General features: G+C 41.7%; 1 pseudogene across 1 annotated transcript; it reads left to right on the top strand.

Annotated features, from left to right (window-relative positions):
* The first annotated feature begins 12,865 nt into the window (after positions 1-12,865).
* Positions 12,866-15,571, top strand: LOC115961594 (annotated as a pseudogene). The gene is made up of 4 exons (XR_004085315.1): positions 12,866-13,761; positions 13,868-14,044; positions 14,114-14,169; positions 14,349-15,571. The product of XR_004085315.1 is annotated as a wall-associated receptor kinase 2-like (transcript).
* The last annotated feature ends 697 nt before the right edge of the window (positions 15,572-16,268 follow it).

Consider the following 16,268-nt stretch of genomic DNA (forward strand, 5'->3'; position numbering starts at 1 on the left):
ATATTTCACACAGAAATAGAAGGACAGATAGTCAAAGGGGTGTAGAAATTGCTGGCCGCAGGATTCATCAAGCCTATTCAGCATCCTCACTGGCTATCCAACATAGTACCAGTGAAGAAGAAGAATGGCCAGATAAGATGCTGTGTAGATTTCAGAAATCTCAACAAAGCCTGCCCAAAGGACGAATTCCCATTACCAAACATGGATTTACTAATAGATTCCGCAGCAGGAAGTGCCATGTTTTCGTTCATGGATGGTTTCAACAGATACAATCAGATCAGGATGGCACCAAAGGATGCAGAGAAAACTGCTTTCAGGAAAACCATGGGCAATTTCTACTACACTGTGATGCCCTTCGGGTTAAAAAATGCAGGCACAACTTATCAACGAGCAATGACGGCCATATTTCACGATATGATGTACCAGGAGCTAGAAGACTATGTGGATGGCATAGTGGTTAAATCCAGGAGGAGAGAAGAACACTTTTGCGTGTTAAAAAGGGTATTCGAAAGATGCAGAGCTTTTAAGTTAAGAATGAATCCCCTCAAGTGCGCATTCGGAGTGTCCTCTGGGAAATTCCTGGGTTTCTTGGTTCACAGCAGGGGCATAGACGTGGACCCGGCCAAAGCCACGGCCATAGCAGCTATGAGACCTCCAACCACAATAAAAGAGTTGAAAAGCTTCTTAAAAGACTACTGCTACTTCATTTGGCCACCAACTCGTATGTCATTGGTGCACTAATCGCCCAGGAAGATGGAGGTGGTGTCAAGCAGCCAATATACTACATTAGCCATGCCTTAAAAGATGCAGAAACTCGTTATCCAAAGGCAGAGAGAGCATGCCTGGCCATTGTATACGCTTCGCAGAGGTTGCGTCACTATTTCTTAGCCTACGAAGTATGGCTGATGACTAAGTCTCATGCCATTAAAGCTTTGTTACAACAACCGATCCTCTCCGGCAGAATATCCCAGTGGTTGCTACAATTATCACAATACGACTTGAGAATGGGAACACCTAGGGTGATGAAAAGTCAGGTTATAGCAGATCTATTGGCACAGTTTCCAGGAGAGGACGAATTCCCGCTAGATGATGAAGTTCTAGAGGAAGTAGCCATGGCAGAAGAGATCAGAGAACAATGGGTAATGAAATTCGATGGGTCTTCTACTACCTATTCTGGATGGGTGGGAGTAGTTTTGTATCATGAAGAAGACAAGGCAGTGGTGCTGTCATTTAAGCTGGAATTCCCCTGTTCAAACAACACGGCGGAGTACGAAGCCTACCTAACCGGGCTTGCCACGGCTCTCGAAATAGAAGTCAAACATTTGAGGGTATTGGAAGATTTGAACCTGGTTGTCTGCCAGGCCAAGGGAAGCTTTTCCTTAAAGAAGCCTAGCCTAGCCCCATATAGAGCGACGACCCAGAGGATGGAAGAAAAATTCTCAACCTTCGAAATAGAGCATGCACCGAGAAACGAAAACCGGTTTGTGGATGCATTGGCCGCACTGGGGTCGCAAATAATCTTCAAAGGGGATAGCACTAGGATAGAAGCCAGCAAAAGGGAGGAATCCATCATTGAGGTGTTAAAGGAAAAGTTCCGGGAGGAACAGGGCGAAGGGGATTGGCGGATCCCCATAAAGGAAGTCTTGATAAAGGGAGACGATGCAGCAGAATTAAAGATACTAAAAGACTACGCCTTGGAAAGAGAGGAGTTGTACCGCAGGATGCCAGGTGGGGTCTTATCCAGATGCGTGGGGTAGGAAGAAGCCTAGAGAAAATTGAAAGAAATACACGTCAAGACTTGTGGGTCCTGCGGAGAAGTCAGTCTTTACCACAGACTTCAGAGAGTAGGCTTCTATTGGCCAAGTATGGATAAAGATGCAGATCAAGTCCAAACCCAGTGTGGGACCTGCCAGCTTGCGGCAGACAGGGAGGAAAGTTACGCTGTATTCGTTAGCAAGGATTGGAGGAGCCTTTTCATGCAGTACCTAACAGAAGGTATCCTGCCACAAAAGTACAATGAAAGATACAAGTTTAAGAGGTTGGCAACACATTATTTCTTGCATAACATGGTCATTTTCAAAAAAGGATATGAGGGGGACCCTTTGAGGTGTTTGGGCCCTGAAGAAGCAAAAGAAATGATAAAAGAAGTACATTCAGGGGAATGTGGTGAACACCAGGGGAAGAAAAGGCTTTACAGATGCCTGCTGCAGATGGGCTACTACTGGCCAACCATGAAAAGAGATGCGGCAGAATTTGTAAAAAAGTGCCACAATTGTCAAGTACAAGCCAACTTGATTCATACCCATCCGCAGGATTTACATAGCATGGTCACCCCATAGCCCTTTCACACTTGGGGGATAGATTTAGTAGGGCCAGTTAACCCACCATCACGTGGATGCATATGGATATTAGTGGCTACAGAGTATTTTACTAAGTGGGCAGAAACAGTGCCACTTCGTCAGGCCACAGGAGGAGCAGTGATAAATTTCATCAAAGAAAATATAATTGTAAGGTTTGGGTGCCTCACAGGATCATCAGTGACAACGGCACACCATTTGTTAATAGTGATGTAAGGAAGATACTAGAGTTCTACCAAGTCAAGCACCACCGGCCATCACCTTATTACCCTCAAGGGAATGGGTAAGCAGAGGCAACAAACAAAACTCTCATAAAGATCATCAGTAAAATGAGCCAAGAGTATATGAGAGGATGGGTGACGCACCTGCCAGATGCTCTCTGCGCTTATAGAAAATCACCAAAGTCAGCCATGAGCTTTTCACCCTTTTCCTTAGTCTACGGAACTGAGGTAGTAAGCTTGGCAGAAATAATGACACCATCCCTGAGGGTCATGTAGACACGAGAAAAGGAAAAGGAGGAAGAAGTCTTTGCGGCAGAAAGGTACGAAGACCTAGAAGGGCTTGATGAAAAGAGAAAAAAGGCCCAGGAACACAGCCGAAGATACAGACAAAAGATGATTGAAGCCTATGGTAAGATGACCAAGGAAAGAGTGTTTGCAGAAGGACAACTTGTGCTAAAGGTGGCAGGACCATCTAAGTTTGCATCAAAGTGGGAGGGCCCCTTGTGATAAGGGAAGCACATCAAAGTGGGTATTATCGCCTAACTCAAATGGATGACAGGGACTTAATGGATCCCACCAATGGGAAATGGCTGAAACATTATTATGCTTAGGGTTGTCCCTTTCTTTTGCTAAAAAAAAAAAAAAAAAAACTTTTATGTTTCCTTCACTTTTTTTATTCCTCCAAGTGATTATGTCACAGAAAAAAAATTTTAACGTGCTTTCATGAATATGTAATGAAAATGTACGAAGTATTAGCAACATGTCATAGCAATAGTAAAAGTAGTAGCAAAGTGTAGCATCATGATTACAAACCCAAACTATGGGAAACACACACCAATGGAGTCCGGAAACATATAAGTGTTCTGGGCGACATAACAAAAGTAGGAAAGCAAAGAAAAAGGGAAGGGAACTGCATCATCATCAATGGAGTCCGGAAATGAGAGTTTGGTCTCCAAAATGACTGGGCCCACCAATGCCAGAAAGAAGGCGCTCGCAACGACCTTCCAAATCCGCCACCTCTTTCTTCAGAAGCTCAATGCGGGCATCTATAGCATCAATGGTTGGCTGAACTCTCCTCATAAAAAGGGCTCGGGCAACCTCACGGAGGTGATCCAGAATGAACCCCACAGCAAAACCCACGTTGATAAGCTCCTGAATCACGGCCCTCTACTACAGGATCCTCTCGGCAGAGACAGAATCAATAAAGCTGTGCTCAATGTCGTTCAGCACGCATCCCAACATCTTCAAGAAATGCTCCCTAGCAAAACGGCCAAGACGGAATTCTTGCATAAAATTGCCACAGCTACTGTAGATCATCATCAAGTGAGAAACGCAAACCTCGGGAACTCGGAAACCATAAAAATCCACGTAAGGAGGACCAGAGGCCCAGAAGTCTGCCGGGCCAAGGTCATCAATCTCTGGCTGGTCAAAACGGGCAGAGAGGGTTGCAGCATCATTCACAGAGTCTGGGATGGCGGCAGAACTGCTACCCACCTCAAACTGAGAAAGGGCAGTGGGAAGCAGACCTATAAAGGAAAAACGCAAGGCAAAATGAGAAGCCATGGTCTGGGAAGAGAAGATTTACAAAAAAAAAAAAAAAAGGAATATAATAAAAGGGAAAGGAAACTTACCGGAGCTACCAGGAATAGGGGTTGCAGGTGTAACGGAAACAAGTACTGTAGGTACAGCAGAAGCAGGTGCAGTAGGTACGGTTGAAAAGGGTGCTGAAGGTGCGACAGGAATGGGCTCTACAGGTATGGCAGGAGCTGGCATTCCTACGCCTACTACGATTCCTAGCCCCTCAAAAGTCTCTGCAAGCAGGGAGATAGGCGTACAAATGAAACGCAAGTACACATAAAAAAAAAATAAAAAAAAAAAAGAGAAAAAGGGGGAGAAAAGATACATACCCATAAAGTCAGGCTTGGGTGAAGCACTCTCCACTTTGTCGGAATCAGAAATCCTCTTCTTCAGGATAGGCGCATCATCAGGATCCTCAAGAATGTCATCGGACCCCTCAAAGGATAGGTTTGTATCAGGACCACGTGTAGCGGAACTAGGAATGGAGGAAGGAGTAACAACAAGAGAAGCACCGCCCTTTGCAGCCTAGGAGATAACTGCAAAAGGGTCACTGCTAGAAATAACAAGTGGCAGAACAGAGGGAGTGGTCTTGGTCTGAACGGTAGCAGGAGAAATGACTCTCTCTAGAGGTGGGAGCTTTGGCAAGAGCCTTATGTGCAGCAGTAGAGGGAGCAAGTGTTGCGAATACCACATCGGCCCCATCAAAAAAGCCTTCCATGGGTACACCCATGGAGGCGGAAATCTCCTCGGCAGTAGGGCGATATATGGATAGAGGTTCGGGCTCCTCCTAAAATGAAAAAGGGGAAAAAGGTGAATATAAATACTGATGTGAAGAACAAAGGAGTTATCAACCATGCGAGGCAAACAAAAGGCATATAGCAGAGGGAACACATGCAAAAAAAAAAAAAAAAAAAAAAAAAAGAGAAATGAAGAAAAGAGACATACCTCAGATTCGGGCTCATTAAGCAGAATAAGGCGAGTAACTGACGAGTCCTCCTTATGCTTAGACTAAAAGAAAGGAGGAAGAAGAAATTAGCAAGGTTAGCTGCAAGAAAGTTAAGAGGTATTTTTTTTTTTTTAAAAAGAGAGAGATAACTTACCCTCCGCTTAGCAGTAGACACAAGATGAGGGGTTGTCTTTCTTTTGTTGCCTCGGGTTCTACTGGCCAAGGAAGCGCCTGTAGATGGCAGTGGGGTGGCAGGCTTGGATTCGCCGGCAGATTTAAGCTTGGCAGGAGCTTGCTTACTCGGTACAGAGATGTTTGTTACTTTGACCTTTTTCTCCCAATTGAGAGGATAATCACTAGCATGCCAGTACCATCCCTCTTTCTCTGCATCCCATTCGAAGATGGTTGATCGGTTCTGTCTCCTGGCATACGCCAAAACAGATTTGGAAGGAAGAAGTAAGCGAGAGTTAACCGAGATGACCATACCAAGCCCATCAGGGGGAATAAGAAAGAAGCCATGGCTACCCACTAGCTCATCCACGAATGTGGTCATCACTGCTTGTCAATAACCATGCATGGGAGGAGTACAGAGGCCCTTCCTTAGTGAACCGGGAACTGTAACTGCACTAAAACGCTGCCTCCAAAATTCAAAGGAAGTATACCGTAGAAAAGGGCGGACCGAAGTAGGAGATTCCATAAGGAAGGAAATGTCATCGGGGATATCTTGATTAGCAGGATAGTGAACGAACCTGATGCCTTCGTCGGCTAAGTAAGGCAGCCATCCGGCATTACTGGCCGCCAGATAAGTAATCCCGTTTCATCAAAACTAGCCAAGGGGGTAGTAGTCCCAATGGTATCAACAAACGAACCCATGGCAGAATCTATGCATGTATAATTTGTACCCAAATTTCTATAAGCGCTCCAAGAAAAACCGACACCCTCATCAAAAGACTCAACAACAAAATAACCAATGGGCTTCAAGCCAGACCAATGGAAAGCAAGCGGAAAATCAGACTCAAACCTACCGCAAAAGTCAGTAATTATCCTCGGACATGTTTGGTACTTATCTTTAGCAAAACGAGCAGGTCTACACTTTGCTAAGTATTGAGCACAACGCTTAAATAACAACTGCTGCAGTATGGTACAGTGGACGAAAGAGGTAACTATATTGCAGGATCCCGCCTGACTCTCGTCATTACGTAGGATGTCTAATTGGACATACAAATGCCCCAAGAACATGGGGGCCAATGATAGGCTCACCCCAGCAGATATTTTGATGGCTAAATGAAAGTACAAAGGCTTTATGGCATAGTGGGGGTGGGACACAAAAACAAATTTACAAAGCCAAAACGCAACAAAAGCCGCACGGCGAGCAGCTATAGAAAACTTAGCAGAAGAACTAACCCAGTATGACAGTTTGGCGTTTCCAGCCATCCTTTTCCTCAGTTTGGCCTCAATAGCCTCTTCTTCTGAAGAAAATTCTAGAGCGGCAGGATCGGCATCACCAAGAATAGGCAGAAGTAACTGATTGGTCACGTCTTCAAGGGTAACGGTGAGTTCACCGCATGAGAAAAAGAAGGTGTGGGTGGTGGTACACCACCGTCGGACCAAATGTCGGAGGTTGTAGAGGTCTCGGAAGTTCGACAGGCAGCAAGATGAGACAATGGCTTTCAAGACACTGGCTCGTTGCAACAACCCCATGAAGCCCGCATTAGATAACTCACTATCGACCCATTCTCTCCAACCTAAGGCAGTGCCGGACCCAAATTCGAAATGAATGGGTATGGGAAGTGAGATGCCTTGGCGAACGGCTAGATTAGGGATCTAGGATGCTAACGAAGCCCAAGAGACGTCGGGGTTTCGCCGACCAAGGACGAGCCATACGCGACCCAGCAGCGGTGGCTCATAGTCACCAGGGACTTTTGGAAAGTGGGGGTGGACTTCGTACCACAGATCGATCAAAGGGGCGCATTCACTGTTGGGGTTGCGTTGTGTCTCTTCCTTAGCGAATTGCTCCCACTCGGAGTGTTTCGTCTCCTCGCCTACATCAGGAAAGGCGGGAGAGTTGGAAGCGATTGCCTTCCCTTTATGGCGGGAAGAGCCTTGGCTTTTCACCGGTGACATGGTAAGAGGACGTAGTTGGAGAAGATGGGTACGAATGTTTGAAAAGGAAAAGATAGTGAAGAGTAGGAGACGGAGAATATGTGTTCTTGGAAAAGAAGGAGTTTGTGTTTAAAGTGCAGAAGGATTCCTCTTTAAATACCCAGGTCATTAATAACGGCACGAAGGAAGACGACGGGTCAGCCATCAGAATGGGATGAAATTAATGAAACGGTGGCTATGCTTAGAGAATAACTACCAAACTGGGAAATTCGTAGAGACAACCCTGTTCCCAGTAGGAAAGAAAAAAAAAAAAATATATATATATATATATATATATATATGAGGAGGGGTCCACTGCTTAAAAAATGCCCTCAAAGAAAGAAGAAAAAGAAGAGAAGAGAGAGGACAAAAACATCTTTTCATTCACATATGAACCGCAAGAACATTTCATACGTTCAGGGGGCAAAATGTTGAGGGCCATTTGTGAGAATCCAGGTGGAAAGAAAGAATGCCCAATAACAAGGGCAGCAAAGAATTGGCAAAGCAGATAGCAAAACCATCAGGCCCGAGCGGCAGGAATAATGGATCACAAGCCCAAGAAATAAACAAATGGGCCTTGAAGAGGCAAGTGGGCTTAAAGAAGCCCGAAAAGAGAGAAATAGCATCTCATGGGTAGTGTATGAGGTAGAAAAGTGAGAAAAGGCCGCCGCAGGCTCAAAGTAATGCAAACTAAGAAAGTAAGGGGTTTATGGCAGGCCTATAAACCCCAAGGATGAGAATAAGGTTATTGCGCCACGGAAGTCCAATGAAGTTAGTAAAAGCCCATGGGAATGCAGAATTAGCAAATGGGCCGAGGAAGCCCAAAGAAAGCAAACAGGCCAAGGATGCCCAAGGGAAAGACAAAAGGGACATAGGAGCCCATAAATAAGAGAAAACCAGTGGCCATGCCAAGCCACTGGGAGAAGGAATAAACAGCTGGCCTAAAAGAGGTCCAACAGGATTAAATCATTACAATAGGAATAACAGAACTATATTGCAAGAAATGAGGGAAACCAAGGAGTGGGTCAAAGAAATGTAAGGCCCATCATCAAATAAAGCCCAACTCCTGAGAGGAGCGGGAAAACAAAAGCAGCCCACATAAGAGGTCAAAGAACACGGACGACGAGCCTCCAGACCATGGCAGACGAATGGGAAGTAGGCAGGTTTTGGACACATATGGAATGAAGGCACACGCAAGGCCCAGGCACCACCAGTCTGTACCCAGCCAATACAAAGCATGGTGAGGTCGAGGGGTCAGCAATTCAGAGGGCATGGTTTGGTGGTGGGGAGAGGGGAAAAATATATTTTGAAGGTTCCGGCTTAGGCTCTTTCGGGGAGGTGTCCTGCTGGGATGGCTTACTACCCAAAAGAGGCAAGCTGAGTTAGAACCATTAGGTACATGCCATGAGGGATAGGGAGAGAGAAGTAACCCAGACCGTAGTAGGAAAGGGTGCCACGGCAGACTAGCAAAAAAAATACTCTTCCTTGTCTGGTGATGGGAGGGCGACACACAAACGGAATAGTGATGGTTGACCAGTACACCCAGACCAGACAAAGGGAGTTAAGGGCTAAAACAGTAAAATTTGGTCACGACAGGCACTATAAAAAGAGGGTCTTGCCGTGAACAGAAGGAGGGGGAACAACGGGAACTTTGACTAAGAGATAGAAAACTTAAAAAGAAATAGCAAAGAAATGAGTGGGAAAAGAAAGAAAGAAAAACCACAAGAAAGAAAGAAAAAGTGAGAATTAGAATGGTGGACATGCATCGGTAGATTGGTCCCTTCTCTCTCTCATGAAAAATCCGGCCCTCTGTGAAAACCTCAAGAGTATTTGTGCAGAAAAACCACTCAGGCCCGTTTCCCTCAGGGCGGTTAATATCCACGACAGGACTCTTTCCTAAGAGATTAACTGCGTTGAGAAGGAACGTTCTTCCTTTTGTGGCTCTACTCTTGCGGATTGGATTTTGGTTGATTTTCCTAATATTCTGACTAACCCATGCGTGTTAATATTTGATATCCTCTGTTACGCTCTTTCTCTTCTGCAAAGAAAACGATTAATATTGTTGTTGTGATTGAGTTCAAGGGCTGTTCGGTCATTTTCCTACTAAGTGGCTAGATATTTTTTGCTTATTTTATTATTATTATGTCTATCTACCACGATTTGTTTGAAACAGTTTTGCCTGCAGTAAACACGTTCCTGGCAGACCTGGCCTAGTTTGCGCACAAGCGGAACCAACTTGAGCTGAAGTTGGACCGGTCCCGACTCTCTTATCTAGAAAACTTGGGCTTAGTGCAGTAGGAGGCAGCCCAACACCACTAGCACAACCCACCACCTTACAAGGGTAAACTACAATGTCAATTTGGTCCTTGACATTTCAAATGTGTCAATTTGGTCTTTAACTTTTTGGATTTGTGTTAATTTTATCTCTGCCGTTAAGTGATAGATAGAAAATACTGACATGGCTAACAGCTAAAAAATTAAAAAAAAAAAAAAAATTATGGCACATACATGTACTGCCATGTAGAATAAAAATAAAAGAATAAAAGTTAAATAAAAATAAAAGGAAAACGAATTTATGTTAAAAATTAGGATCTCACCCTGAACAAAAAAATTTCACCGTGCCGCATCAACCAAAAATTAACAATACCTGTATAGTTGCGAAGAACCACCTTAGGAAAAGAAAGTAGAAAAGCAACTGAAAGACCTACAATCATTTCAAAATAAAATTTTTCCAATACCATAGGAGATAGAGGTGGAGAAAGCCGAGAGGAGGATAGTGAAGGGTTAGGGGTACGATCAGAATTTAGTGAGAAGTCAGAGAATATGGTGTAAAAAATAAAACGGTGTCATTTGGGAGCCTCGAGTTCTTCTAAGATAAGTCTCTAGTTAAGACCGATGCTTGGTTGTTTCGAAGCTCAATGGTAATACAACAGATTTTTTAAGTTGGCAGTATCTTTCCACTACTTTCTTTACTAGTTACTAATGAACAAAGACAAATTGGGTACAAAACCTTGGCTATAAAGAATTTCATGTCAAATAACCATAAACAAAAGAATTGCGTTTATGTTATTTCCTATATTTGATTCGTTACAATTTGCAATGAAAATAATAGAAAATTTTCATTTTGGATTGATTTTAAGTTTTTCAGTTGCTTTTCTATTTCCTTTTCTTACGGTTTCTCAGCAACGAAACAAGAACTTGTTAATTTTTGGTCTAAGCGAAAGGTTAGCGGCGTGAAACTTTGATTGTTCAGGATGAGATCCTAATTTTAACATAAAATGGTTTTCTTTTCTTTTTTTCCTTTTTTTTCCACACAGCGCACAATACACATGTCATTTTTATTTTAGCTATAAATCACGTTTGCTTTTTCATCCATCACTTAGCTACAGAAACCAAAAGGTTAGGGACTAATTTGACACATTTAAAAGACCAGAGACCTAATTGACCTTTAGTTTAAAGGTTAGGAACCAAATATGTAGTTTACCCTAAACTTTACTATTTCCTAATAGTTTAAACTTTTAAGAAAACAAGCAGATTCTTAAATAGGAGAGAATAGAGGCAATGGGAGAGTGTTATTGTATTTGGCTAGAAGTCTAATTTGCATTAGGGGTTATTTTTGTTATAGAATTTTAGTTGAAGTAAAATTTTCAAGCTCTTGAAACATATATCTAATAGAGTTTTACTTAAACTAAACTATTGTAACACTTGATAAGATAATTACACGTTAAAGAGAAATAATAAATATATAAGATATAAAACCTAAGATAAAAGGAATTTAAAATAAAAAGAAAAAGAAAATAGTGATGACCTGAAAAATCGTGAGAGTTTCAGTGGCTTCGGTTTTATATATATTTTATGAAAATAAGTAATTTATCATGGTATTAGATCATAACAGGTGGTCTTTTCTCAAAAAAAATAAAAAAATAAGGATCATAACATGTGGTCTTATGCCCCAAACTCAATAATTTATCAAGTATAAATTAGAAAAAAAAATTCAAAATTACATTAATTTGAAAGTTAACGACAATCTGAATGTGGACATACGGAAAAAATGGAATGTATGCTAAAAGTTTAATGAGAACGAAAATGATAAAATTAAAACTGAGGGAATCAAAAAAATAACAACCCCTTCTTCTAAAAAAAATAACAATAACACCCATAAACCATTTACTATTTTTTAAGGAGAGACAACAACCATAAACTTGGTGTTATTCGAAATCTAGTTTTATTGGTTTCATTAGAATTGACTAGTAAAGAATAAGTTTACCTAATCATAATAAACTATAAATGCCTAATAACAAAGATATCACAACTAAAATACTAACTACGATTAGCCCTTCCAACAAATCCTTAAAATTATTTTTTTTAACTACATGAAAGGTGTACATAGTTGACCTTGATATGCTCTTTGTATTCTTTGATGATTGGCCTACTTGTAATTTTATCGACGACTCGTTCTTCTTGCTAATTAAACATGGCCTATAAAATGTACCATAGTCTACCTAGCTAATTACATACAAAAATAATTATGGCCTTAGTGCACTTGGCAATCTTGCAATTGACCTTGCTGTGTGTCATAGGGTCAAATTTTTCTGCTGTAATGGCATTAAGCCCACTGACTTAGTCTCAGCCAACACTCCACACACACACTGCAGGAACACTATGAACAGAATTATTAAGAGAATGCACACACACACAGTACACACAGTATTTATAGGGCACCAACCCCAACCTTCATTACTCAATATCAAGTACAAAGGAAGCTTGAGAATCCACACGAAATTCTCTAAGAAAAATAATACACTCTCTGTTGTTGACAACCCCAACAGCCTAGGGTAATATACAGAATAAACTGTCATGGCAGTTACTGCCAAGTAACTACCCTTTGTCCAGGACTTGCTGCTACATGTAGTTTGACTTAGGACACCTTCACTGATGCTGTCTGGGTCTGCCTTACATGTTCCAGCCCTTGCATTGCATGTCTGAAGCATCCACAATGCTAGGAAACGTTGGTAACTGCCACCAACTGCTGCTGCACACTCAGCACATGCCAGCCCATTACTCAGCACATCCTCATGGGTCTTCTGCCCATGTTCCAGCAGCCCACACTTGATGAGTTCCACCACGTTTTAAAAGCCTTGGCCCCCTGCCCAAGCCCTTCTCATCAGCATCACAGCCCACATAACATGTCCATCAGCAGCACACTAAGTAACTGCTATCAGCCCACTTATACAAGTCCATGCATTCAGCCAGCACCAACCAGCCCAATGTCTTGCACAACATATCATCATCACAGCAGCTCAGCACTGCCTTGCACTCAAGCCACCAAGCCCACATACAAAGCAATCACCAACTAAGCCATCATGCTATGCACTACCACGTAGGGTCAGCACCACCTGCTGCTGCCCATCATCAACAATCCGTCTCTACCCACCATGGCCCTCCTCTACCATGGCCTTGGGGCATCATGTGGAGCAAGGTGCTTCCACATGCTGCCCCTCATCATGCTCATCAATCAGCATCCAGCAGGGAGACTAGGCTTGTCCCCCTCAAAGAGCACTTAGGAGCTTCACTAGATGGGCATGAGGAGCCATTGGTGTCTTGAGAAAACATTGAGTCATATGACTGGCCTGATGTTGTCCAAGCACTCCACTTCCTCATGCCATCATCAGCAAATTGTAAAGCTCCTAACACTGTGGGTAGTAGAAGCATCAATTGTCAACACCAACGCCTTGCCTTTAGCCAAGGACGGCTGTGAAGACCATTGTGGCAATGTCAGAATTCCATACCTATTTGGCACAAGGGAAGGATGCTACGTCAATGATAACTTTCTCATCACTTGTAATCACACATACAACCCTCCCTTGGCGTTTTTGACAGGTAGTAATATAAATGTGACAGACATATGGCTTTCGGGTGAAATGCGCATATATGCCTTAGTAGCCAATGATTGCTACAACAGAACTGGTGGGAGTGTAGACTACTTTCAACCTTGGTTCAGATTGGGAAAATTCTCAATCTCCAACACTCGAAACAAGTTCATGGCTATTGTGTGTGACACATATGCTGTGATAAATGGTTCTAGAGGGACAAGCTACACAACTGGGTGCATGTCTTTATATGATGGCACGAGAGATGTGGTTGAGCGGTCTTGCTCTGGTATTGGTTGTGAAACTGCTATTCCAAGAGGAGTAATGGATTTCAATATCAGTGTATCGAGCTATTACAACCACAAGAGAGTGGGAATTCAATCCTTGCAGCTATGCTTTTGTGGCAGAGGAAGGTACTTACAACTTCTCTACAGAAGATCTTCTAAATTTTAAGGGAGGTCATATGATGCCGATGGTGCTAAATTGGGGAATAGGAGATCAAAATTGCAGTGAAGCTAAAAAGAGTTTTGAAAGTTATGCATGCATGGCTAACAGTGAGTGTCATGACTCGGACAATGGTCCAGGGTACCAATGCAGTTGTTCCAAGGGATACCAAGGCAATCCTTACCTTAAGGATGGCTGCCAAGGTTGCCATTTTACTTGGAATCATTGTTGACTTTTGCTACTGATGGATTTTTTTTTTTTCTTAATGTCAATTTTTTTGTTTTTGTTTTTTTTTTTTTTTTTTTCCAGATATTGATGAGTGCTTAAATTCCACCACATGCGTCCAAAACTGCACCAATTTGCCTGGTACTTATAATTATTCCTGTCAGCTACCAGGATATGATGGCGATGGTAAATGGGATGGAACAGGTTGCAAACTCATACCAAGCCCTGGGAGGTTTCCATTGATTAATAGGAATTCGCTAGGTGAGCAACATTAATCGCTTTCTAATCCTACGAATGATACATAAAGTTTGCATATTTATTCTATGATAGTAATGTCTGGGATAAAGGTTAAGCCTTGTTGTGATGACAAGTGTCTTCAACCAAAAGTGACAAGTTGTAGTAGAGTCCGGAAAATAGCCTCTCCAAAAATAATTGGAGGTAAGGCTATATGACCTCAAGTCTGGAATCAACCTCTTCAAAAATAATTGGGGTAAGGCTACCATGACCTCTTCCAGAACCTAAGTTAAAATGAACATGTGAGAACTTTAGTTTTTTGGTATGAAAGCTTCAATTCGTTGCAAAATGTGTAGGTGTTAGTGTCAGCCTGGTGGTTCTAGTTTTGGGCGTTTCTTGGTTATACTGGGGACTCGAGCAAAGAAAGCTCATCAAGCTCAAAGAGAAGTTTTTTAAACAAAATGGTGGCTTTCTACTGCAACAACAACTTTCTAAGCACAATGGATCTATTGAGGCAACTCAAATATTTACAGTAGAAGAACTTAAGAAGGCAACAAACAATTACCAAGAAAATAGAATCCTAGGCCAAGGAGGCCAAGGAACGGTTTACAAAGGAATATTACCAGATAACAAAATAGTTGCCATTAAGAAGTCCAAAATAATAGATCAAAGCCAAGTTGAACAATTTATTAATGAAGTGTCTATTCTCTCCCAAATTAACCATAGAAATGTGGTAAAGTTATTGGGATGTTGTTTGGAGACCGAAGTTCCTTTGTTGGTGTATGAATTTGTTACCAATGGTACCCTTTTCAATCACATTCACAAAACGGACCGTTCTTCAACGTTGCAATGGCAATTATGTTTACAAATAGCAGTTGAAACTGCAGGAGCACTTTCTTATTTGCATTATGCTGCATCCACTCCCATCATTCATAGAGATATCAAGAGCACTAATGTACTCTTAGACGATAATTACAAAGCTAAGGTATCTGATTTTGGAGCTTCGAGGCTAGTTCTCTTGATCATACTCAGTTAACCACACTAGTGCAAGGGACGCTTGGATACTTGGATCCAGAATACTTTCATTCAAGCCAATTGACTAGAAAAAGCGACGTTTATAGCTTTGGAGTTCTCCTAGCAGAGTTGCTAACTGGAATGAAGGCACTTTCTTTTGAGAGACCTGGAGAAGAAAGAAACTTAGCCATGCATTTTGTCTTATCAATGAATGAAAGCCGATTGTTTGAAATTCTAGATCAACAAATGCTGAATGAGGGAAATGTTGAGCAACTTAATGAAGTTGCGATGTTAGCTAAGAGATGCTTAAAAGTGAAGGGAGAGGAGAGGCCTACTATGAAAGAAGTTGCAATGGAGTTAGAGGGCTTGAAAGCAATGACAAAGCATCCATGGGTTAAAGGCAATATGAGCTCAGAAGAGACTGAGTACACTCTCCAAAAACCATATGATGATTGTGTTAGTGGTGTCAGTGGTAATTCTACATGTTATGACAGCATAAGGAACCAAGTCAGCATATCAATACTTGATGATGGCAGATAATTATCTAGCGTGTTAAAGGATGATATAATGCTAGACTTTATCATTATACTTTTTATTCATAGTTTTTTTTTTTTTTTTTTTTTTTTTTTTTTTTTAATTATTTTAAAATGTATTTTTGTAATGAACTCGGCTTGTCCAGTGGAACTGGCCACTGAACACAAGCGCAACCCTTTTTTTATTAGTTTGGGTAAACAGACAAGATGGGATAAATTTGTTGATTAGTTTTTAAATAAATCTTATCTACTTGTAAAAGATAAATATTAGATGTATGTTGAATTTAAATGTTAAGTTTATCTTGTAAAACTATCTATTTATATGGCTTAATCTTGAATAATGAAACAAACTGAAAATATAATTATTGAGTGAAGTTTCTTTTTGGAGGTCTAAACTCACTCGCAGAAATTCATTTTACCGAAATAGAGGGTATTGGTTCCTTTAAACCAACAATTAAAAAATTGGGCCCATAATAACGTACCTTTTCTTTTCTTGCACTAAGGTGAAGGATGCATTTGCACTTGACACAAGTCTTCTAATCGCTGCTTTGTTATTATACCTGATGAATGAAAATTTACAAATTCAGCTTGGTTATATGTAGGCTGTTTAGATGACTTGGCTGTGGTTTGGGCGAAGCATGTCTTGGCGCGTTAGTTTGGCAGCTTAGTGGTAAACTGTAAATGCAAAGTAATGTGCATTTGTA

The sequence above is a fragment of the Quercus lobata genome, chromosome 9, assembly GCF_001633185.2.
Source record: "Quercus lobata isolate SW786 chromosome 9, ValleyOak3.0 Primary Assembly, whole genome shotgun sequence".
Lineage (NCBI taxonomy): Eukaryota > Viridiplantae > Streptophyta > Magnoliopsida > Fagales > Fagaceae > Quercus > Quercus lobata.